At 42.3% G+C, this 26,846-nt stretch overlaps 1 pseudogene; it reads right to left on the reverse strand.

Annotated features, from left to right (window-relative positions):
- Positions 1-4,904: 4,904 nt before the first annotated feature.
- Positions 4,905-5,901, reverse strand: LOC101439250 (reticulocalbin-1 pseudogene; annotated as a pseudogene).
- Positions 5,902-26,846: the final 20,945 nt, after the last annotated feature.

Here is a 26,846-nt window from a genome sequence, read left to right on the forward strand (position 1 = left end):
ATAAGCCTTTTATTTTCTATTAAAATTTACTCTAAAATCAATATCAAGATCATCCACTCCTGGATTTTTATAACTAAAAGTGATACACATATCTGTTGAAATGTTGGATTTCTACACATCTCTTTACAGAGAGAAGATCAGAGAATGTTTCTTTAAACATGCATCTGAGTAAGATATTGCAATTTTGGTGAGGCCCATCAAGGTACTTTGTACCTAGCTCTATACATAGTTACATGTGCTGAATAAGCTTTAAAAATTTATGCCTCTCTCCTCCAAATCTCAAAATATCATTGGTGAGAAGTTGTATGCATATAAATTAGTACATAAAAATAAATTAAAATATGACAATGTAGGTTTTAAATAGGACAAGAGTAAGAAGATGGTAAATATGTAGAAAAAGGTAATCAGAATAAAACAGACTCCTTAAGGATGATATATTTTCAAGTAGACTTAATTATTGAGTTAGAAGTAGTAATGCTTGGGTGGGAAGATGATAAGGTCTGTCAACTTGATATAAACAATAAAAATATAGAAGAGTATAGTCAAAAGAAGAGCTAGAAGTGTAAAAAGGTACACTGAAGGCAGAATATGGAGAAATTTTAACATTTTTTCCCCAGAATCTGTGCTTTTTCCTGGGATATACTGCTTTAAATATATATTTTTTTAAATTTAAGCTTTAAGGTAATACACCTACTACATTCTTATAAGAATCCCACAAACATATTAGTATTACTATTCCCAATATCTAGATATACCTAAGGATTTTTAGGGATTTTCACATGGAGGGAATTATTCTGATCACTTAATAGACATTATTATTATCCCCATTATAAAGATGATATATAGATAAGTTGAAATGCATTAAAATGGAAGTAGTGACATCAGGTAGGGGAAAATTATAAAATTTAGAGTTTGAAGTTCAAGCCAAAACAACTATTTTCAAGGTTTTTTCTGTTGAAAGAATATTCCTTCTCAAGATCCTATTATTGTTTCCCCTTAGAGAGAACATTGAGACAAGGTTACCTATGGATTTAGCTTTTTAATGAAAAAAAAAGGATAATAGGTTGCAATACAAATTATATTTTATAACTGTCTATGTGGATAATTATATTATCATATAAAGAATTTTTGAGGTGTTATAGGATATTGTTTCCTGGAAATTAGAAACTCATATTAAGCAAGTATGATCAAAACTAAAAGTGATGATGGGAAACGGACTTGGCCCAGTGGTTAGGGCGTCCGTCTACCACATGGGAGGTCCGCGGTTCAAACCCCGGGCCTCCTTGACCGGTGTGGAGCTGGCCCATGCGCAGTCCTGATGCGCGCAAGGAGTGCCCTGCCACGCAGTGGTGTCCCCCGCGTAGGGGGAGCCCCACGCGCAAGGAGTGCGCCCCATAAGGAGAGCCGCCCAGTGCGAAAGAAAGTGCAACCTGCCCAGGAATGGCGCCGCCCACACTTCCTATGCCTCTGATGACAACAGAAGCGGACAAAAGAAACAAGATACAGCAAATAGACAAAGAGAACAAACAACCGGGGGAAGGGGGGAATTAAATAAATATCTTTAAAAAAAAAAAAAAACTAAAAGTGATGGATGCCTGTTATATGAAATGCTTTATGGCAGGTATTTATTTACATTTTCTTAATTGATGCTTATAATAATCTAAGATGAAAATTAACAAAAGTTTTCTGCATAATCAAAAAATAGGAGGCAAAAATGAGGTGTATTTTTTAACATATTTCTACTCTTTCTAAATAAATTGATGGGTTTGGAGTTAAGACTCAATACCTGAATCAAAGATTTGAAAATCTTATGTATTTTCCAATGCAGCTGTTCTGTTACTGTTTCCAAAAGAGTTTACTGATTATATAGCTGCCATTCTACCATATCCTACACTTACAAAGTGGTTCTATAAACTCCTACCATTGCAGTATTGACACAAACATTTGTTGCACTTGTTTAATGTTGGTCTGATTTAAAAGTCTGCTCTTGTAGTTGTAGTTTTATAGAGAGTTCATTTAAAGTTTACTTTTGGATAAGTACCTTTAATGCATTTTTTATGTACTTGAAGTTTTTTTCTTTTCTTCCTAGTCAATTTTTCTTAGAAACAGGTTTTATTTAATTGGCGAAATCAATTGCAAGGCATTCAGACATTTTTCAAGTGTACATTGTCTTTTACTTACTACCTCATTTCCATTGTCTTTCACTTATTACCTTATCTCTCTTAATAACATAGATCTATTCAACATGCAAAATGGAATTTTCTAATAAATTTGGTGCAGATTTTCATAAAGCATCTCAAATAGGGGCTTTTTAAAAATGAAATCAGAAAGCAAATGGATTCAGAGACCAATGTGATTCCAGGTAATTAAGTGGCAAGAAATAGAAGGCATGGATCACTAGTTTCTCTACTTAAAGAGTAGCAGTTAAACTGTATGGTTAAAGAAACAGAGTATCTATCCTTTCCATAAATGCTTACCATAACACATGAATGACTGTATGTGTTTTTAAAAACTCATTTAAAAACCCCAGATATTGGTTCCTTTGAGGGCTAAAGAGACCCATGGGAGTTATGGTCATGGCCGATGGGGTTAACTACCAGGGCAGATGGCCCCTCTTTGGAAATGGTGTTTATGTGTGATGAATCTGGACTCAGATGGGATCTCCCTTCATAAGACTTTCATGCTAATGTGCTGGAGGTGCAGTTAATGTTGGGGTTTAAGATATATTTAGGGGATTTGAATCTCTGGACTGACAATGTGATAGCCAGATCCTGAGCCTCAACAGACTCCAGCACCTACAATCTGATTTATTGGACTTACCACACTCAGCTAAGATGGAGGTGAAGAAGGACAACCACCACACCATGGAGCCTAGAGTGATTACAACTGAAAATGGGAGGATTGCATCCAGCATCCAGGTGGAATCTGAGCCTCCTCTTGACATAAAGGTGCAATGGACACAACCAATCCAGTGTCCACATAGAAGAGGTGGCATTGGATTGGGAAAAGTGGACATAATGGACAAAGGGTATGGGGAAAGGCAGGAAGAGATGAGAGGTGGAGGCGTCTTCGGGACATGGAGCTGCCCTGGATGGTGCTTCAGGGGTAGTCACCGGACATTGTAAGTCCTCACAGGGCCTACATGGTGGAATAGAGGAGAGTATGGGCCATGATGTGAACCAATGTATATGAGGTGCAGAGGTGCCCAGAGATGTACTTACCAAGTCCAGTGGATGTGTCATGATGATGGGAACGAGTGTTGTTGGGGGGGGGGGGAGAGGGGGGGTGGGGGGGTGGGGTTGAATGGGACCTCACATATATATTTTTAATGTAATATTATTACAAAGTCAATAAAAAATAAAAAAATTAAAAAAAAAAAACTCATTTAAGTTCTCTGCCCCTGGTTATACATCTGTAAAAGAGAAATATATTTATCTTCCACTTTCCACAAAAGCTATGAAGAGTATAATTTGTTAGCATTTTAAAAAAGATTTCGATACATTACAATAAATGTAGGTATGCAAATTATTTTGGCTTTTCCATCATTTCTTTAGGTATCCTTCAAAACACCAGAAACAAAAACATTTTTGCCAAGCAAATGAAATAATTTAATATTTTAAGAAGTACATGGCACATGGGAAATATTATCTAACAGTAAATGACTAAAACTTATGAAACAGATTTCTTGTTTAGACCTCTTATTTTTTATTTTTTTTCTTTCTAGCACTGTGTTCTTCAAGTGTCCAAGTTCAGTGAGTTTTTCAATATTTTTCTTCATTGCAAATAACTGGCCACTTGTGTACATCATTTATATTTCTAATTGCCCAACAACCCATGTACCAATAATTGGGCTACCTCTTATTTGGGGAAACTCTCTTTTTTTTAGTTTTTTTTTGTTTTTTTTTTGTTTTTTTTTTTTGTGAGATCCTTTATTTCATTCACTTCTTTAAAAGATGGAATTTCAACCTGTCAAAGTTGCTTCTACCAGTTCATTCAGTGTCCTGGAATATCACCTTGACCGTCCTCCACAGTGAAAGCTGTCCTGGGGGCAGGTCGCCGGGGACAGGGGTGCGATAGCACCCCTCCAGGCTGTTTCCACAGGATCCCACAGCCTCCTGCCTTTAGGGGATCAGCAAGGAATGGACTGTATTACTCTTCACTCTTAGAGATAAGGCCTACCTCACTTACAAGTCAAGAAAATTCTCTCAAGTATATTTAAAGTGTTGATTATTTTCCTCTGGTTCTTCAGATGTCTGACATTCATCTTTTCCTTACCTAAAACTACCTTTCTTTTTCACATTACCTTTCTTGTTTGTTATTGTTAAAACAAAACAAAGATGTGGATTTATTGTGCATATTAGCATGTCAGCACAGAAAAACATACAGAGGTTTTATGTTCCATTTACAGTAGCAGCTCCAAGTACAAAGTCAAGGAGGAAGAATCTGAAACACTGACTTTCTCTGAAAGGACCCTACCTAGATTAAACCATTGTAGCTTAACCAGAATTTTCCCTCACCAACTACTGAACAGTGGCAAATGTGAAAACATTTTCAGATAAAACACATAGGAGTGACTCCATATCCACCCTCCCAACCCACCCAACTTCTGGAGAGCAGGGCTTTTTCAAGCTGTATTTCCCTTGAGCATTAAACTTAAGGGGGGAAAAAAAAACTTTAAAAGGCAGTTTTTAGTAATGTATCCTCATTGAGAATTTACCAAGATTTTTGTTTTGCGAGAAATCTTACTGAAAGAATAGTGATCACTATTTTCAGTAATTATCAAGTGGAAAACAATTTGTACCCCGATCTGAGGTACTAAAATTGCTTTTTTGGAGACACAGCTGGTATAAATTAGACAAGTACAGCAACCAACCAAGACGGTAATAAAGCCTATGATAGTCTGCCTTGTTAGGATGAATGTTTCAAAGTTCATCATGATTTTTTGTGAGATCTTCCCCATAATTGGTGGCTTGGCTTCCAACAAACATGTTCCAGTTCTCCACTATCTCCTCTTTAGTCAGCTCTTCATTCTTATTTTTGTCGGATTCATACACCAAGTGCCTGGCCTCAGCCTAAGCGTGGTCATAATCCTGAGGGAGGATCCAGTGGCGAATCTCATCCTTGTCCAGCTTCCCGTCCTTGTTCAGATCTCGGAATTCACTAAACTGCTCCCGTTCTGACAAAAGCCAGTCTGGCTCAGGGCCATTCTCCTCGTGGGAAAACATCCGCAATATAGTCATCCTCATCCACGAAGCCCTCCCCGTTCTTGTCGATGTCCTCCAGAGTTTCCAAAACCACGATTTCCTTCATATGCTCGAACTCCTCAGGGTGCAGAAAGGCTGTGAACTCCTCCCGAGTGGCCGTCTGGTCACCTTTGAGCTCTGCAGCCTTGAACCTTCTCTCGTCACGTGGAAGCATCTTTTTGAAGGTTTGATGATCTGAAGTATCATGAAACTCTTCGGGGTTTCCTAGATAGTATCCATAGGTGACTTGTTTGTATTCTTTCCAGGAAATCGTATCGTCTTTGTCCCGATCATAATCCTTCCACACTTCAGCGACATTGTCATAAACGTATCTTTTCTGTACCCGTTTGATCCAGGTTTTCAGCTCCTCGGTGGTGACAAAGCCATCTCCATCACTGTCGAGTCGATTGACAATCTTCCCAGCCTCTCCTTGCTCTCATCTGGGGTGAGCTGATGGAAAGTCTTGGAGTCCTCCTTGCCCAGGAAGGCCTCGTGGTCGTACTGGAAGCTCTGGTGGTCCTGGGCGGCCGCTCGCCCAGCTCCGAGTCGGGCCGCACCACGCGCTCCTTGCGCACGGTGGGCTTGGCTCGCAGCGCCCGGGGCACCCGCGCCAACAGCAGTCCCAGGGCAGGCGGCGGCCGCGGCCACCACGCGCCATCGTGCAGAGGAGAGGGCGGCGGGCTCGGAGCCCAGCGCGAGCCACCAGGGCCGCGGACCTGGACTGGGGGCCCGAGCGTGGCAGGGCGGGGCTGCGACCCGCGTGGGGGCTGGAGAAACTCTCTTTGCACATTATTTTATATTTGTCAAATTGGAGCTGATATCTGACAAGACTTAATTTCTTCTCCATCCTGGAATGTCTTCCAAGACTTCATTTCCTTTCCATCCTAGGATGGAGTAAATAATTTGTGGGCAGGTGATCCAAACTAAGCCAGTCTTGATATTTATCCAATTTGCTATTAGGACTTGGCCAGAGGCTGGCTAATAAAACAGGTAAATTAGTTTTCTCATAAGAACAGAACTGAAAGGAAGAGATTATTTTAGGAACTGGTTTATGAGACTGTGAGAATGGGAAGTCCAGATTCCATAGGGTAGCCTGCAAGTTGGAAACTCTATGGTGACATTGAATTCCAAAGGACAAACCACATGTTGGCAACTCAGATAAAAGTGATAACCAATTCTCCGGGAGAAGCTGGTTGGCAGAAGTAGAAATGGAAATTCTTTCTGACTGCTGAAAGCTTCCGAATGATTGGATGAGGAGAGGCCTATCATTGCTAAAGACAATCTTATTTGTTGAATGTAGGTATAGTCAGTCATGATACAACTAACTGATTAATGATGTAAATCCAAGAAATAGTCTCACAGTAACAATTAGACTAGTTCTTGCTTGACCAAAAACTGGACACATTAACCTAGCCAGACTGACATATGCAATTAATCATCACACTGGGTGAATTAAAATCCTTCCTCAGGATAATTTTGAAGTGAAACTGGGAGAAAGAACACTTAAAATTTTGATAATTAAACTGTGGGATTGTAGTAACTAAGTTTGTATTGGCCATATGTTCCTTCTAACCACCATTATCTCCACTGTACACTTTCCCATCAATGTATATAAAGCTACAATAAAAAGAATAGAAACGACATACAGAAACAAGGTCAGAGGTAGAATCCTGATGACATTCAAGTCTCTGAGTCTAGGACCACTGCCTTTCATGCATCAATAGTTCTCAACTACACAGACAAGCATGTATGTATATGTATTTTGGCTAAAGCTAGTTAGGGTCTGTTTTTGTTCCTCTCAAGGAAAAGAGTACTTCTGAGGGAAAACCATTATAAACAACTAAACATCAAGATAAATATGAAGGTAAAGAGAAGTAATCTTTCTAGTTTTCCATAAATTTCTTTATACTTGAATAACTATATCTGAACTTTTGACCTAACATCTCCTTACTATACTCAAGTCAACTCAACTCTGATATAAGTTTTGGAATGTTGGAAGTATTCACAATGGGTGAGGTATCTGAAGGAGAATAAAGAACTACCATGGAAATATCTTGCAAATTATATAATAGTTATTGATATAAAGCCAGTCCTTTATTCAATCTATGTATGTAGGATCTTCTAAGCACTAGAAAGTAAACAGAAGGAAGGAAATGAAATATATATTGCTACACCTGATGTTTGACATCTGTGAAAATCTGGACTTAGTTCTTAACATTTTCCATATTAACTGGTATCAAAAGTGGGTACTGAAAACAAAGATTTACGATTACTAGACAAAAGAAACATTTAGAGAAGTTAATATACTGCTGACTTTAATCATTTGCCATTGTGCTGTTGCACAATAGCATTTGAACAGAAAATTAGTCCAGAATATTTTCTGATTTAGTAGTCATAGAAGTAGGATCTGTAACTTAACTTGACTGCTGACTAACTCTTCTTTAAATATTATTTATTCTAAGCATTTAAACAGGCCTTACTGAATATCACATGCTCTGAGGTATAATCATCTCTAGATTGATTGGGAGTGATGTTTACTTAAAAGCATAAAATAAATCTAAACCAAGCATTTGTGAAAGAGGATCCTACCTTAAAACGTTTTTGCTTAGGACATGTCTCAGTAAGCTTTTTTTAGGAGGTACTGGGGATTGTACCCAGGACCTCAATAAGAGTTGGGTTTTTTGTTTGTTTTTATGAAGTACTGGGGATCAAACCTGGGACCTCATATATTGGAAGCAGGCACTCAACCACTTGAGTTATAGCTACTCCCACAATTGGGCTTTTGAGTAGAAGACTGTTCCATAAAGAAAATCACCCTATTTATTAAACATCAATACTAAATATTTTCCCTTGTTAAATCAATGGCATGGCTAGACATTCACCCTGTGGCAGATTGAGTTATGTACCCCAGGAAAAGCTTGTTCTCAATATTAACCTACATTCTTGTGGTTATGAACCTATTAGAAACAAAATCTCTTGAAAATGTTATTTTAATTAAGGTGCAGCTACTTTAGTTAGGATGGGCTTTAACCTGCCTTACTTTATTTTCCAAATTCTACTCAATTTATTCATTTTTTTAAAAGATATTACATTAAAAAAATATGAGGTACCCATTTGCCCCCACTACCCCCACCCTACCACTCCCCCCACAATAATACTCTCCCCCATCATCATGTCACATCCATTGTATCTGGTGAATACATCTCCAGGCATCGCTGCACCCCATGTCCCGTGTTCCACACCATAGCCCACACTTTCCCACGTTCCATCCAGTGGGCCATGGGAGGACATACAACATCCAGCAATTGTCTCTGGGCCACCACCCAGGACAACTCCCAAGTCCCGAGAATGCCTCCACATCTCTTCTCTTCCTCCCATTCCCCGCACCCAGCAGCCACCATGGCCACTTTTTCCACATCAATGCCACATTTTCTCGATTATTAACCACAATAGTTCATGAATAGAATATCATTAAGTCCACTCTGATCCTTACTGTATTCCTCCTTCCTGTGGACCTTGGCTTGGTTGTGTCCATTCCACATCTATGTCAAGAGGGGGTTTAGATTCCACATGGATATTGGATGCAATCCTCCTGCTTTCAGTTGTAGGCACTCTAGGCTCCATGGTGTGGTGGTTGACATTCTTCAACTCCATGTTAGCTGAGTGGAGTAAGTCCAATAAATCAGAGTGTAGGAGCTGAAGTCTGTTGAGGCTCAGGGCCTGGCTATCATATTGTCAGTCCAGAGATTCAAATCCCCAAGATATATCTTAAGCCCCAGCACCAACTACAATTCCAGTAAAGTAGCATGAAAGTCTTGTGAAAAGAGATCACATCTGAGTCCAGCTCCATCACACAGAAACACCAGCTCCAAAGAAGGGCCAACTGGCATGGCAGTGAACCCCATCTGCCATGACCATAGAACCTGTGGGTCTCTTTAGCTCTCAAAAGGACCAATATCTGGGGTTGTATCTACTTTATCTGTCTCTGAGACTCTGCTCAGGTGTGCATAGGGGCAATCCTTCTGACAAACTCCAGACTCTTTTTTAGAAACTCATAGCCATATGAACTCATTTGTCTTTTCCATTTCCCCCTTACTTTGGGTCATACAGCATTTTTAACTCCTGTTATTATATGTAGACAGGGATATTATGCTGGTCCATGTTGAACCTTTAATTCAAGGTCATTTTCTAGTTACGTCATCAGCTGGTACTTGGTAGTGATCCCTCAGTGCCAGGGAGGCTCATCCCCGGGTGTCATGTCCACGCTGGGGGGAAGGCATTGCATTTATATGCTGAGTTTGGCTTCGAGACTGGCCACATTTGAGTAACATGGAGGCTGTCAGGAGGGAACTCCTAGGCACAGTGCTGCTATAGGCCTTTTTCTTATTTCAAGTGTATAGGCTCACAAGCATAATCATTAGTATCAGGGGCTCACTGTTGGACCCTTATTCCTTCCTGGTCCTTACTGCTGAACCTGGGAGACTGCTGCTGTTCCCCTGGGGACCACGACAGAGCCCCCACCTCCCCCGGCCAGACACCCAGTACCCCCCCAGCTGTTGTTTTTAATTGTTTCCAATATGAGTATATCCAAACATTTCCATGCACCCTGGACACATGCCCTGTATAATTCCCTGTCAACCATATATAGCCTGTCAATAATATCCCAACCAGTATTCCTCTGCTGCCATTGTTGAACCACTCTGTGATCCAAAACTTCCTGAAAAGTGAAACCCAATATAATGTCAGGTTCCCTTACTAGTAAAATGGAATATAGCGATGAGTTTAAAGGTTAGATATAGAATACATATTGATTTGGAAAAATTCTACATCCTATCTTTTTCTTTCTTTTTCTCCTAATTATTGAGCTTCTCTTCACAAGAGACTTAGAGCACAGTAATTCATATATACAATATACAGTACTCCCACACATCCATCATAAAACCTTTTCCCTTCCACAGCAATAATCTTTTAACTTATTCATATCATATTTACTGAAACTGATGTACAGAATCTGAGACAATAGCTTTCAAACAAGGTGACATCTGTGCTTACATTGTAGTCCATGCTTTAGGCTATACAGTTTTCTAAATTTTTTAGTTATCCTATGTTTTACATTATGGTTTACATTATTAGTCTGTCATCCCCTATATGTTTTTGGTGTAATATTACATGTTTTATATCCATCCTTGTGTACTCTCGTGAAACTCCTCTCTTGCCCCCACATTTACCTTGGTTCCATCCATTCAACATCCATTTTCCCCTCCCCTTGGGGCCCACAGTGACAGCCAATCTCCATTTCCCGAGGAGCCACGTACAGAGATATTTGCAACAGTGTTCAGGGCCTGACTTGTTCAACTGCCCTAATGCCCTGGGAGCGACCCTTTCTCTCGAGAGATACAGTTCCCTCTATTTGATGGCATTAGTCCTCTCCAGGATGTGGGTCCACCCCCGCTCTCACTACTTGGGTCTCTACCCAATGGTACAACCCACCCTGGCAAAATGAGCATTCAGACATTCCCCAGGAGTCTGTCCCGCGTCAGACCATCCCTTCCGAGCATCCTAAACAGGTAACCCTCCTAATTATATTTTGATACTGTTTTCTCAGCATTTTACTCTCAACCAACACCTGACAATCTCCTATGTTCATATGTTGCCCCTCCCTCCCCCCAATTTTTTGGGCAATATTACCCATCCGCCCATCCCCAGCCCCCCTCAAACCCGCAAAGCTCCACCCAAAGGCAACCCCTTGCCCCCATTTTATCTCTTCTTTGTGCTCATACTTACTGCCAGCTCATCATAGATTCCACCCCTGCAGATGTCAGCTCACATCCTTCCTCCACCCCCCGATTTCCTGTAAACCTATCTTCCAGTCTCTAGTTCTCTGAGGCAGCTTGTTTATTTCATATCATTGAGGTCATGTAGTATTTGTCCTTCAATGCCTGGGTTGCTTCACTCAACATAAGGTTCTCAAGATTCATCCATGTTATCATGTGTGTTTGTAGTGTATTTGTTCTTAAAGCTGAGTAGTATTCCATTGTATGAATATACCACATTTTAGTGATCCACTCATCTGTTGATGGACATTTGGGTTGATTTCAACTTTTGGCGATAGTGAACCATGCTGCTAAGAACATTGGTGTGCATATATTGGTTTGTGTCCTTGTTTTCAGTTCTGCTGGGTATATCCCCAGCAGTGGTATTGCTGGGTCATATGCAAATCTTTGGTTAGTTTTTTGAGAAACCACCAAACTTTCCTCCAGAATGGTTGTATCCTTCTGCATTCCCACCAGCAGTGGACAAGTGTTCCCATTTCTTCACATTCTCTCCAGCATTTGTATTCTTCTGTTTTTTTCACAGCTGCCAATCTTATGGGAGTAAGATGGTATCTCATTGTAGTTTTGATTTGCATTTCCCTGATAGCTAGAGGTTTGGAGCATTTTTTTCATGTGCTTTTTAGCCATTTGTATTTCTTCTTTGGAGAAGTGTCTGTTTAAATCTTTTTCCCATTTTTTAAGTGGGTTGTTTATCTTTTTATTTTTAAGATATAGGAGTTCTTTATATATGCAAGTTATAAGTCTCTTATCAGATATATGGTTGCCAACAATTTTCTCCCATTGTGTAGGTTCCCTTTTTACTTTCTTGACAAACTCCTTTGAGGTGCAGAAGGCTTTAATTTTGAGGAAGTCCCATTTATCTATTTGTTCTTTTGCTGCTTGTGCTTTTGGTCGATATTCATGAAGCCATTTCCTATTACAAGGTCTTGTAGATGTTTCCCTACACTGCTTTCCAAGGTCTTTATGGTCTTGGCTCTTATATTTAGGTCTTTGATCCATCTTGAGTTGATATTTGTATAAGGTGTGAGATGGTAATCCTCTTTCATCCTTCTACATATGGATATCCAGTTCTCCAGGCACCATTTGTTGAATAGGCCATTCTCTCCCAGTTGAGATGGTTTCTTGGCTTTATCGAATATTATATGGCTATATATATAAGGTTCTATATCAGAACTTGCAATTTGATTCTATTGGTCTGTGTGTCTCTCCTTATGCCAATAGCATGCTGTTTTCACTACTGTAGCTTTGTAGTATGTTTTGAAGTCAGGCAGTGTGATTCCTCCAATTTCGTTTTTCTTTTTCAATATGTCTTTGGCTATTCGGGGCCTCTTTCCTTTCCAAATAAATTTTATAGTTAGTTGTTCTAGTTCCTTAAAGAAAGTTGTGTTGATTTTTATTGGGATTGCATTGAATGTGTAGATCAGTTTTGGTAGGATAGACATCTTAATAATATTTAGTCTTCCTATCCATGAACAGGGAATATTCTTCCATTTATTTAGGTCTTCTTTGATTTCCTTGAACAGTCTTGTATAGTTCTCAGTGTATAAGTTTTTTACATCTTTAGTTAAATTTATTCCTAAATACTTGATTCTTTTATTTAATATTGTGAATGGTATTTGTTTCTTGATTTCCTCCTTATCTTGCTCATTATTGGTGTACAGAAATGCTACTGATTTTTTGTGCATTGATCTTATAACCTGAGACTTTACTAAACTCATTTATGAGTTCTGGAAGCTTTGTTGTTGACCTCTCAGGGTTTTCTATGTATAGGATCATGTCATCTGCAAATAATGAAATTTTGACTTCTTCCTTTCCAATTTGAATGCCTTTTATATCTGGTTCTTGCCCCAGTGCTCGAGCAAGTACTTCTAAGACAATGTTAAATAGAAAGGGAGACAGTGGGCATCCTTGTCTTGTTCCTGACTTTAGAGGGAAGGATTTTAGGATTTCTCCATTTAAACAATGTTGGCTATAGGTTTTTCATATATACTCTTTATCATGTTCAAACAATTTCCTTGTATTCTGATCTTTTGGAGTGTTTTTATCAAGAAAGGGTGCTGTTTTTGTCAAATGCTTTTTCTGCATCTATAGATATAATTATGTGATTTTTTTTCCTTCAATCTGTTTATATGGTGTATTACCTGATTGATTTTCTTATGTTGAACCATCCTTGCATACCTGGAATGAATCCCACTTGGTCGTGGTGTATAATTTGTTTAATGTGCTGTTGAATGTGAATAGCAAGTATTATGTTAAGTATTTTTGTGTCTAGGTTCATTAGAGAAATTGGTCTGTAATTTTCCTTTCTGTGGTGTCTTTGTTTGGCTTTTGTACCAGGGTAATGTTTGGCATCATAGAAGGAGTTAGGCAATGGTCCTTCTGTTTCAATTTTTTGGAATAGTTTCAGCAGGATTGGTGTTAGTTCTTTCTGGAATGTTTTGTAGAATTCACCTGTGAAGTCGTCTGGCCCTGGGCTCTTCTTAGTTGAGAGGTTTTTAATGACTGATTCTATCTCTTTAATTGTGATTGGTTTGTTGAGATCATTAATTTCTTCTTTCATCAATATAGGCTGCTTATGTGTTTCAAGCATTGTCCATTTCCTCTGATTTGTAATTTTTGTTGGAATATAGTTTTTCAAAGTATCCTCTTATGATAGTCTTTATCTCTGTGGGGTCAGTGGTGATATCTCCTTTCTCATTTCTTATTTTGTGTATTTGCATCTTCTCTCTTTTTTTCTTTGTTAGTCTAGCTAAAGGTTTGTCAATTTTGTTGATCTCAAAAAACCAACTCTTGGTCTTGTTTATGTTTTCAATTGCTTTCTTATATTCTATTTCATTTAGTTCTGCTCTTACCTTTGTTATTTCCTTCCTTCTTCTTTCTGTTGGATTATTTTGTTGTTTTTTTCCTAATTCCTTCAAATGTGCAGTTCTTCAATTTTTGCTCTTTCTTCTTTTTTGATATATGAATTTATGGCTATAAATTTTCCTCTCAGTACTGCTTTTGCTGCATCCCATAAATTTTGGTATATTGTGTTATCATTATCATTTGTTTCAAGGTAGTCATTGATTTCTTTTGAGATTTCCTCTTTGATCCACTGTTTTTCTAAGAGTGTGCTGTTTAATTTCCAAATCATGGAGTGAAATCTGGGCCTCTGGCCCTTGCAAATTTCCAGCTTCACTCCACTGTGGTCAGAGATATTATTTTTGTATGATTTGGATCTTTCTGAATTTATTAAGCCTTTCTTTGTGGCCTAGCATATGGTCTATCTTGGTGAATGATCCAAGTGCACTTGAGAAAAATGTATATCCTGCTGTGTTGGGTGTAATGATCTGTATATGTCTATTAGATCCAGCTCCTCTAATATACTGTTCAAATATTTTGTTTCTTTAGTGATTCTCTTTTGAGATGTTCTGTCCAGAGTTGATAGTAGTGTATTAAAATCCCCCATTATAATTTTAGATGCATCTATTCTTTCACTTAGTTTTTCCAGCATTTGCCTCACATATTTGAGGCACCCATGTTAGGAGCATAAATATTTATGATTGTTCATTCTTCTTGACAGATTGTCCCTTTCACTAATATGTAGTATCCTTCTTTGTCTCTCACAATTGTTTTGCATTTAAAGTCTATTTTGTCTGATATTAATATAGCTACTCCTGCCTTTTTTTGTTATTGTTTGCTTGTAAGATTGTTTTCCAACCATTCACTTTCAGCCTCCATGAGTCTCTGGGTCTAAGATGTGTATCTTGTAGACAGCATATAGATGGGTCATATTTCCTTACCAAATGTCTCAGTCTGAATCTTTTGATAGGTGAGTTTAATCCATTGACATTCGGTGTTATTTTTTCAAGGAATTATTTATGATGGCCATACTTTGATTGGACTTGTGTTTGTCATATTTTTTGTTTTTTTGTTTTTTTTCCCCTTCTCTTTTTGTTTTTTTTGTTGCTCTTACACTCTCCTCCAAATCTGCCTGCCCTGTTTTTTCCTTTCTTCCTGCAGAACTCCCTTTAGAATTTCTTGAAGGGGAGATTTCTTGTTGGCATACTCTTTCCGTGTCTGTTTATCTGTGAATATTTTGAACTCTCCATCATTTTTGAATGCTAGTTCAGCCGGATAGAGTATTCTTAGTTGAAAATTTTTTTCCTTTAGTACCTTGACTATATCATACCACTGCCTTCTTGCTTCCATGGTTTCAGATGAGAAATCAGCACTTAATCTTATGGAGCTTCCCTTGTATGTGATGGTTTTCTTTTCTCTTACTGCTTTTAGAATTTTCTCTTTGTCTTGAGTGTTGGATAATTTGACAAGTATATGTCTTGGGGTGGGCCTGTTCGGGTTTATGACGATTGGGGTGTGCTGTGCTTCTTGGATATGTACATCTGTCTCTTTTAGTAGATTTGGGAAGTTTTCAGCCATTATTTCCTGTAACACTCCTTCTGACCCCTTTCCCTTTTCTTCTCCTTCTGGGATGCCTATAATACGTATGTTTGAGCATTTTGCTTTGTCATTCAGGTACCTAAGTCCTAGCTGGATTTTTTTCTATCTTTTTATCGACCAATTCTACTATCTGTTTGATTTCTGATGTACTGTCTTCCACATCACTAATTCTCTGCTCTGCCTCTTCTAGTCTGCTGATATTTGCTGCAAGTGTATTTTTGATTTCTTGAACTGTGGTGTTCATTCCCATCATATCTGTTATCTTTTTGCGTATGTCTGCAATTTCCCCTCCAAGTGTTGTCTTCATTTTGTTAACCTCTTCCTTTACTTCATTAAATTTGTCAGTGATAAATGTTCTGAGATCTTTAATTACTTGTGCAAAGTTCTGCTCCCCTTCCTGGTTTTTAGTTTGTTCATTGGATTCAGCCCTGTTTTCCTGATTACTGGTTTGGTTTGTAGATTTTTGTTGCTGTCTGGTCATCATTTTATCTTGACGGGTTTAATCAGTTCCTTAGCTTCTTTGTGTATTCTTGGGGATTAATTAGCTGTTGTTTTTGCGTAAGTGTTATATCTTCTCTTTGTCACTTTGTTTTTCTTATTCTAATTTCTTATTGCTGGTTGAGTTCACTTTAAAGGAAAGTATTAGGGCCAGGGAAAGGAAATTGTGTAAGCAAGGAAAAAGTGTAAAGGAGTATTGGTGATAAATGCTAACAGAGCAACAATATGAGATCTGGGAGGATGGGTATTAGATTCATGTATAGCCATGAATATAGCAGTAGGTAGAGTACCTATAATGAGGTAGTCGACTGAATATGGGAAGAATATGGTATGAATTAAAAAGCTAGTGTTTTTGTGAGAGAGGGAAAGAGAAAAGAAAGGCAATAGTTTCGAGAGTGGATAAAAGAAAGAAAACAAAACAAAGGTATTAGAAATTAAGATTTAGACACTTTGGGGGATCAAAGAAAAGGAGGTGGAATATAGGAGAGACAGTAGATGATGGAGGATATCAAGATGTAGGGGAAAGGGGATAATGTAGGTAGCCAAAATCAATTCACACAGAAATGAGGCAGTGGAGGATGAGGAAACCCAACAAATGTGAGGTGTTCCCTGCAGCACCTATTGTATAATTAAGATAAAATAAAATAAGAAGAAAATGAGGGACAAGAGAGAGGAAGAAAAAAAGAGTGAAGAAAGGAACAGAGAAAAAGGGGGTGGGTAAAGGGAGGGGAACAAGTAGAGGAAAAAAAAAAGATATAGAACAACCACAACAGCAATAACAAAAAAAAAAAAAACAAACCTCTAAATAACTGAAAAAAAAAAGACTTTGGGGGATATGCTGGGAGAAAAGACTAGGAGATAATGCAATGTTAGCAATCAGGACATTAAAAAATAAAAAAATAAAATAAAAATAAAAACAAACAAAACAAAACAAAAAAGAAAAATCGCAAATGTTGAGAGCTAGGACATTCAAGGACCTCAGATGGACCTCAGGGCATGATGGATTCAGGGATGGAAAGTCTGAGATATTGAAGCCTCAAGAGGTGTGATTCTCTGGGGTGTGGGCCACCAGGGTTTAGGGGACTCAGACCTGGCAACCTCAAATCTGGTTAACAGGGAACCTGGGAGCACTGCAGTGCAACATAGCCTTCAGGGATCCCCGCAGCTGGGTGCCAGCCCTATGGGAGAGGTCACATCCACAAACTCTAACCTATTTGTGTGAACCGCACAATTCACTCACTCACTCGGGTCTCTTCTGTGGCTGTATCACCAATTCGACTTCAGGACACCTCCCACCCTGTAAGCCCCCGGAACAGCCACCTGGGGGCACCTCTACACTGCAGCCAATTTAATGATGCAGATCAGTAGCCAGGCCTGGGGGTGGGGCTCCAGCCAGAAACACCAATAACAGAGTCCAAAACTGAAATTCCCACACTTTGCAAAATATTCCCCTAATTGGCTTCCAGACGTCTCCCACCCTGCAGGCCCTAAAACAGTCTCCTGGTGATGTCTCTTTATTGTCAACAATTTAAGGCTGCTGCAGATCGGCAGCCAGGCTTGGAAGGGCGGGGCTTTAGACGGAAGCACTATTATTTATGTCCGCAATCAAAAATTCCCCGCTTCACAATAAAACTCCCGTTTGTCTCCCAAAATTGGTCTGCGAAGCCCTCCTGTCCTGTTAGCCCCCCAGTAGCCCGCTCAGGGCTTATGAATTCCCCAGTACCGCAGAGCCTCCAGAAATCGCTGCCACAGCACTGGTGCCGCAGCTCCGCACACCCCAGGAGGGAGCGTCACACGTGCAGCTCTCACCTCCATGTAATAGAGTCTCAATTATATCTTATACACGAATTTTCTGTTACCTTCCCACCAAATCGATGTCCAGACACCCCCTGCCCTGCAAAATCCTGAAACAGCCTGGTCCTGAAGAATTTCCAATGCTGCCCAGCTGCTTCTTTGCAGGAGAGAATCTCAGGTGTGCTCACTCAGCCACCATCTTGCCCTGCCCCCTCAACCTGCATTACTTTAGATCTTTATAAAGAGAAACTCATGCATAGTGATAGAAAATGATGGGGAGGATTCAGAATCCAGAAGTCAATGGAACCAGGAAAAGAAAGGATATTGTCATATAATGTGAGGCAGTGATGTAAACTGAGGAACCTCAAGGATTTCTGGCAAGTCAGCAACAGAATTTATAGACTTTGGAGAGAAACCATCGTTTTGCTGATGTCTCAATTTTGAAATTCTCCTGGCCTCAAAACTGTGAACCAAAAAATTCCTGTTGTTTAAGCTAACTTGTTTTGTAGTATTTGTCATAACATCTGTGGCAGTTTGAGATTATTTAATGACTTCCCAAAAGAGACAGAATATATTTGTAAATTAATCTATTCCTCTGGGTGTAATGCTCTTTGATTGCATTAAATTAGCTGAGGGACCTCTTATTAGATTACCTGTTAAGTTTGCTACAGGCCTTTTCATTGGACTATATCAGTGAGGTGGGACTCAAGTTGCATCCCCACCTCCCTTTCTCTGTCTGATATAAATGGACACACAGACAAACACAGGAAAAAGAACTCTGTTATTTTTTATCCTTCCATGTGAAAGAAAGGAGAACACTCCAACAGTTGAGGCCTTGGGGAGAGATGAGTCATTGTCTCATAATTTACGGTTATCTTGGGAAAAGAATGGAACACCTGAGACTGATATAGAAAGCCCGAAGAGGCAAACCCATGTCAGCTTGCAGCTGATAACAGGAAGAAAGCAGAGCAACTAACATGAGAGAGGAAACCCAGAAGGGAAGGAAAAACCCGGGCAGAGATCAGTGGCCATCTGGCTTTACCACATGGCAACATGCCAGGATCAAAAATAGTTGGTTTTGGTGAGACAGCATTTCTTATGGTGCCTTGAGTTGGACATTTCATGGCCTTGGAACTGTAAACTTTTATCCCTAAATAAATCCCTTTTATAAGAGCCAACAGATTTCTGGTACTTTACATCAGCACTGATTTTAGCAAACTAATACAGCAGCCTGGAAAGCTAAGACACATGCAAATAATCAAGCAATATAACTTGCTATCATCAGAATTCTTTAATTTCCTTCACCACTTGTGCCATCCCCTCATCAGATAGTCCATTAACAATCATGACAGCTTTTCCACCAAAATAACTTTTAAGTCTCTCCACACTATTCCATCCCCACCATTACCACCAGAATCCAAAGAACAATTTATTTTTCTTTGGCCTTTGCATATCTTCTAAATGGCCTCTATGCTGATATTGCCTTCTAAGAACCATTCATGGAATTACAGATAAGGCAATCTTTTCACAAGAAAATAGATTTTATAATCCCATTTAAAATTCCTTAGTAGTTTTTCATACCACTTAGAAGAAAATCTAAATTCCTAACAGTAGCATAAATGGTATTATCTGATCTGCCTTTGTCTATTTTATTTTCCCTATTGTCCACTAAATGCTAGCTACACTAACCTTCAGCTTTTCTCTTCCTTAAACTTCCAATATTTTTTGTCTTACTGCCTTACTCTCACTGTTGCTACTGCCTAAAATTGTCTCCAAAGTTTCTTTAAAAGGTTGATACATTTAGGAATCAGGTCTATGCCATCTCTTTATTTTATTTTATTTTTGTCTTTATTTATTTTTTTAATGTTACATTAAAAAAATATGAGGTACCCATAAACCCCCTGACCCCCCTCACACCACTCCTCCCCCCATAACAAAAACCTCCTCCATCATCATGAGACATTCATTGCATTTGGTGAATACGTCTCTGTGCACCACTTCACCTCATGGTCAATGGTCCACATCATAGCCCCCACTCTCCCACAGTCCACCCAGTGGGCCATGGTGGGACATACAATGTCCAGTAACTGTCCCTGCAGTACCATCCATGACAACTCCAAGTCCTGAAGATGTCCCCACATCTTATCTCTTCCTCCCACTCCCTACCCCCAGCAGCCATCATGGCCACTTTCTCCACAACAATGCCACATTTTCTTTGATTACTAATCACAATAGTTCCTCAATAGAATATCAGTAAACCCACTCTAATCCATTCTCTATTCTGTCCATCCTGTGGTCCCTGGAATGGTTGTGTCCATTCCACATCTATATCAAGAGGGGGCTTAGATTCCACATGGATGCTGGATGCAATTCTCCTGCTTTCAGTTGTAGGCATTCTTAGCTCCCTGGTATGGTGGTTGACCTTCTTTACCTCCATGTTAGCTGAGTGGCATAAGTCCAATAAATCAGAGCGTAGGAGTTGCAAGTCTGTTGAGGCTTAGGGCCTGGCTATCACATGGTCAGTCCAGAGATTCAGGTCCCCTGGGTATACATTAAACCCCAGCACCAACTACAGGTCTGGTAAAAGTAACAGGAGTGATTTGTGGACAAATTTCACATCTGAGTCCAACTCCATCACACAGAAACACAAACTCCCAAGTAGGGCCAACTGACATGGCACTGAACTCCATCTGCCATGATCATAGTACCTGTGGGTCTCTATAGCCCTCAGAAGAACCAATACCTAGGGTTGTATCTACTTTATCTGTCTCTGGGACTCTGCTCAGGTTTGCATAAGGGCTACCACTCTGATAACCTCCCAGCTCTTTTTGGAGACTCATAGTCATATAAATTCATTTGTCCTTTCCATTTCCTCCTTTTATTCAGTTAAAAAAGCATTTTTAACTCCTGGTATTATATGTAGACTGAGATATTCTGCTTATCCGAGCTGACCCTTTTATTCGAGGTCATTTTCTAGTTACGTCATCAGCTGGTACTTGGTAGTAATCCCTCAATGTCAAGGAGGCTCATCCCAGGAAGTCATGTCCCACACTGGGGGGAAGGCAACACATTTACATGCTGAATTTGCCTTTGAGACTGGCCACATTTGAGCAACACGGAGGCTCTCAGGAGGTAACTCTTAGGCACCCTGCAGCTCTAGCCCTTGTTCTTATTTCAGATGCACAGGCTCACAAACATAGTCATTAGTATCAAGGGCTCATTGTTGGACATTCCTTCTTTTTTGGTCTTTGGCGTTGTACTTGGGCGGTTGTTGCTGTTCCTTTAGGGACTGTGATAGAGCTCCCCTGGCTAGGAACTCAGCACTCCCTCAGTTGTTGTTTTTAATTGTAACCACTATGAAAATATCCAAACATTTTTATGTACCTTGGATATATGCCCTGTATAACTCCCTGCCAACCATGTGTACCCTGTCAATAACATCCCACACCAGTATTCCTCCCCTGCTATTGTTGAACCTCTCTGTGATCCAAAACTTCTTTAAAAGTGAAGCCCAATATATTGCCAGGTTCCATTAATAGTAAAATGGAATATAATAATGAGTTTAAAGGTTAGATATAGAATACATATTAATTTAGAAAAATTAAGGTAAGAATAAACTGAGGTAGAGGAAGGATGTAAGCTGACACCTATATGGGTGAAATCTATGATAAGCTGGAGGTAAGTATTTGTACAAGGAAGGGATAAAATGGGGGCATAGGGTTACCTTTGGGTGGGGCTTTGAGGGTTTGAGGAGGGCTAGGGATGGGAGGATGGGTAATATTGCCCAAGAAATTGGGGGGAGGGTGGGCAAAATATGAACATAGGAGATTGTAAGGTATTTGGTTGAGAGTATAATGCTGAGAAAACTTTTTAAAAAATATAATAAGGAAGATTACTGGTTTAATATGCTTAAAGAGGATAACCTGATGCAGGACAGGCTTCTAGGGAGTGTGCAAGTGCTCATTTTGCCATAGTGGGTTATAACATTGGATAGAGACCTGTATAATGAGAGTGAAGGTATACCCACATCTTAGGGAGGACTGATGTTCTCAAATAGAGGGAATTGTATCTCTCGAGAGAAATGGTGATCCCAGGGAATTAGGGCAGTTGAGCATGTCAAACCCTCAACACTGTTGTAAGTATCACTGAACATGGCCCTTCAAGCAATGAAGATTGACTGTCACTGTGGGCCCTAAGGGGAGGGGGAAAGAGGTATTAAATAGATGGAACCAATGTAACTGTGTGGGCAATAGAAGTGTTCACAAGATTATGCAAGGATGGATATAAGACATATTAAATTACACCAAAAATATATAAGGGGTGATAGGCTAAAATGTAAATCATAATGTAAAACATAAGATAACTAAAAATTTAGAAAATTGTATAGTCTAAAATATAAACCACAATGTAAACCCAAATGTTACCTTGTTTAAAAGCTATTGTCTCAATATCTGTATATCAGTTTCAGTAAATATAGTATGAATATGTGCATCCTGGCCAGATGCTATGCTGTCCGCTCATGACCGGCCGGTCCTCGTGGTCTCCCCCCACCCCTCGTCTTATCCCCGTGCCCGTCCCTATAACCTCCTTTTCCTCCTACTCTTCCTCCTAATCCTTGTCTTTTGTTGCTGCGCACGCCGAGCCATTCACACCCACCGTGCGCACCAAAACTTGTTGCTTCAATTTCTTTTTAAAACAAAAGGAACAATTGTTGCCGCCTTCCTCCGCCCCTCCTCCCCTTCCAGCCCCCGTCACCCTTCCCGCCAGTCCCGCCCATATTACCAACCTACAATCTGCCCTCTTCCCCAGTAACTGCTTACGGTGTATTACCAGAGGTCTGCCCCCCCAGCTTTAGCCAATCCGCAGCCACCCCTCCACCCTGCTCTCCCCTTCATACTCCTCCCTCTACCCAACCCTATATAGCTAAGTGTACTTCTGCAATAAAGCAGACCTGTTCTTGCGCTCAAGCGGTCTCCGTGGTTTTTCCTCAACCGCGCGTCCCCCACGCCTGGAGAACCGGTGCTCCTTGGAGCACCCCCCGCCGGCTGTTCGGCAGGAGCAAGCCCCCCCGACTCTTGGGCCTGAGCGAGGATGAAACCCTCCTGCTCAGCTACAACTGGAGCCCAACGTGGCGGCTCCTCCCCCGGCCCCTCTCTGCTGCTGCTGCTGCTGTGATCGTCCTCCTCTCCAGGTAGGGACCCCTCGCCCGGACGAGCCCCAAGGGACCCCTCGCCGTCGTCCCGTCCCTATCCCATCATGGGTGCCTCTTTGTCATTGCATCAGGCACTGCAAGTCAGAGCCCTCGCTGCCCTGCTCGATGCCAATGGAGTCCGCGTCTCCTTGCGGCAGCTCCAAAAGTACTGGGATCTCTTGCTCCCTTTTAATCTGTGGCTCGCCACCTGCCAACTCTGGAGCCCGGACACATACTCGTGACTCATAGATCGAGTCACCTCCGCCATGGAGCACGAGAAACACACCTTCCCAGCAGGCCTCTTACCCGTTCTCGTTGCCATTCGCGCTTGTCTCCTCGGCGCTCCGACCGAGGCCGTTTATGAAGCTTCTCCCAAACGGCCTCTAGACTGTGATCCCGATGAGCCCGCCGACACTGACTCTCTGTCTGACCAACTTGCTGCTGCTCTTGAGCGCGAACCTTCCCGCCCGAGCTCCCCGCAGCAGACAGAAACCACTCCTGCTGCTCCCCAAGATGGCGGACTTCCGCCTTCTTCTCCGCCAGCGCCTTTGTCTTCTGCCCAAGATGGCGCCCATCCGGCTTCTTCTCCGCCGGTGTCCTCCTCCTCCCGCCTCTACCCGCCTCTTCCTGCCCAGTCAGCATCCAGTTTGGGCACGGAAACTGCATGGTTGCCATCTTCCGCTAAACCGGAAGCGCCCCTCGCGCCATTTTGTCCACTGCCGGATGTGGCTGCTCCGCCATCTTGGCCAGCGCCTGAAAGTGTCCCGCCGCCATTTTGTTGTCGGCCGGAAGCCGCTAGGCCGCCATTTTCTCACCCGTGTTCTGCTTATCCCTTGCCGCCGCCGTACGGCAATAGTCCTTCACCTGCCTTGGCTGCTCCATCGGTCCCCGGTGCCACACCTTCTCCAACCCCTCAGCTGTATCCGCTGAATCCGCAGCCTACGCAACAGCGACCCCAAACTTGGCTACCCTTTACAGCAGAAGAGGTCAGAACCCTCCGCAAAGCTGTAAAGGAAGATGGGATTGGCAGCCCTTATGCGCAGCAACTACTTGAGGAGTTGGGGACCAAACTTATTCTCCCATATGACTGGATTGCACTAGCCCGTGCCATCCTGACACTGGGTCAATTTATTGAATGGCGCGCCCATTACCAAGTGGCTGTTGACCGGCAAATCGTGGAGAATGCCCAAGCTGGCGTCCTCGATCCCTCCGATGCATACACGGGGACCAACAATTATGCAGACCCTCGTTCTTACCTCCAAATTGACCCAGGGTTTTGGCACCGGGTAAAAGTCCTCGTCCAGCGGTCTTTCTCTCTAGTTTCCACCAAGCAGCCCACCAAGCTCGCGCAGCTGCTTCAGGACTCCAATGAGACCTTCCCAGCATTTGTCGCCCGCGTCCTGGAAGCTTGTCAACGGAAAATTTCCAGCGAGGATGCCCAATTTGCGTTAGCCAAAGAGTTAGTCATTGATGGGTGCCTTGCGCCGTTCCGGGCCGTAGTCCTTCCCATACGCGACAAAGCTCTGCACAAATGGGTCCTTGCTTGCCGTGACGTCGACCCACAAGTCAAAACACTCACCGCTGCCTTTGCCTCTGCCATGGCTGTTTCATCCAGCCCCACTTCTGTCTGCTTTCGGTGCGGCCAGCCCGGCCACTTCGTCCGCGAGTGCTCCCAACCAAGCCCAGCGCCTCGCTCAGACCCGCCGTTGCGGCGGCCAAGGGGCCCTTCCACACCATGTCCGCGTTGTGGGAAAGGATATCACTGGGCCCGCGACTGCCGCTCCACCCAAAGTTCCCAGCAGCCTTTAATCTCCCAGCGGGGCAGGCCTCAGCCCCACCCCCAAGAGGCCCTCAGGAAAATTCCCAAGCCATAATGTGGACAATGCCCATCACACGCCGCCAGAAACCTTCACTGGAGCTCAAAATCAATGGGCAATGGCTCGATGGGCTCCTGGATTCTGGCGCTGAAGTCTCCTGTGTTCCCTTCGAAGTCGCTGCGTTCAATCACTGGCCCCTAGAAACCAGCCCGCAAGTCATCGGCGCCACGGGAGCTGCTACCTCCTGGAAAACATCCCAACCTCTGCATTGGAGCGACCGAGAAGGCCACGAAGGCTAAATTCGCCCACTCGTCCTTTCGTCTGTCCAAACCATCTTATGGGGGAGAGATGTCCTCAGCCAGCTAAAGGCCCGAATCACCACAGAAGCCTTCTCAGCTGCGCTGCCCCCCCCCTTCTAGGGGCCACTGCTCCCATCTCAAAACCTGACCCTATCCCTCTGGAATGGGACACAGAGGAGCCCATCTGGGTCGAGCAGTGGCCCTTGCCAGCTCACAAGCTGCAAGCTCTCTCTGCCCTCGTTGAAGAGCAGCTACAAGCAGGGCATATAGAGTCATCCACTAGTCCCTACAATTCACCAGTCTTTGTCATTAGCAAAAAGAACACCGGCAAATACCGCCTTCTCCACGACCTCCGTGAGATCAACAAACATATAAAGCCTATGGGGTCACCTCAGCCAGGATGCCCGCATCCCACCGCAGTCCCCCAGCATTTTCACGTGGCAACCATTGACATTAAGGACTGCTTTTTCTCTATTCCTCTTCACCCCCGGGACTGTCCGAGATTCGCATTCACAGTCCCAAGCATCAACAACCAAGGAGCAGCTCAGCGATTTCAGTGGCGCGTATTGCCCCAAGGCATGCGCAACAGCCCGACTATGTGCCAACTGTATGTCAACCATGCTGTTGAGCCGCTGCGCTCCAAGTTCAATCCGGAGCACACATACATCCTCCACTACATGGACGACCTCCTTTTAGCAGCGAGCTCCAGTGCGCTCCTCAATGATCTGCTCTCGGCAATAATAACAAACCTCTCCAGCCTCGGGCTTACTGTGCAATCTGACAAAATAAACCTCCAGCCTCCTTTTCAATTCCTAGGCTTTCATTTTCATCGGTTCATCCAACCCGCAAGCCCAAAAATCCACCTTTCTGATAAGATGACGCTAACCGAGCTCGAGCAACTTTGCGGGCAAATCAATTGGCTTCGCTCGGCCCTTCCCATCACAACAGCGCAAATGCAGCCCCTCTTCGAGCTCTTGCAGACCAAGGATAGCCCACCAACTGCAGTCACTCACAGCATCACCATCACCCCCGCTGCCCGAGAAGCCGTCCAACAGGTCAGCGCCGCTCTGCAGCAATGCCGCCTGGAGCAGTTCTCCCCTAACCTTCCAATTTTGGCTTTAGTTCTGCCAATGCCAATCACTCCCACAGGTCTCTTGTGGCAAGATGGCCCTCTCCTTTTTCTGCATACGTCAAAGAGCAAACTCCCAAAAATCTGCCCTTTTACAAGGGCCTGGATCGCGTTGGCCACTGACTTAGTACTTCTCTCCATACAAACGTATGGCATCCCGCCACACACCATTGTCTGGCCTTTAGATGCCAAGGAAGTTACCTCCCTCATCATGAACAATGCCCAAATGCAGAGCCTGGTAGAGCTCTTTCGCGGCTCCTTTGACAACCACTATCCTCATCACCGATTGCTGCAGGGAATGTCTCAATTGGCGTTTTCCAACCCGTTCCATCCATTGCCCACGCGGAACCCAATCCCCTCAGCCATCACTGCCTTCACAGATGCCTCAAAAACGGCATTTGCAGCCATTATATACACTCCTGGGAATCCTGAGCCACGGCAACTGCTGTTCGCAAATGACTTTTCTGTTCAAGTGGGCGAGCTTCTAGCTGTCGCTGCAGTCCTTAACCTCCACCCAAACCAGTCTCTCAACATCTTCACTGACAGCCTATACACCCTTCAAGTGTGCCGCAGCCTCCCGCTTGCCACTTTCTTACCGAGT

The sequence above is a fragment of the Dasypus novemcinctus genome, chromosome 1, assembly GCF_030445035.2.
Source record: "Dasypus novemcinctus isolate mDasNov1 chromosome 1, mDasNov1.1.hap2, whole genome shotgun sequence".
Taxonomy (NCBI): Eukaryota; Metazoa; Chordata; class Mammalia; order Cingulata; family Dasypodidae; genus Dasypus; species Dasypus novemcinctus.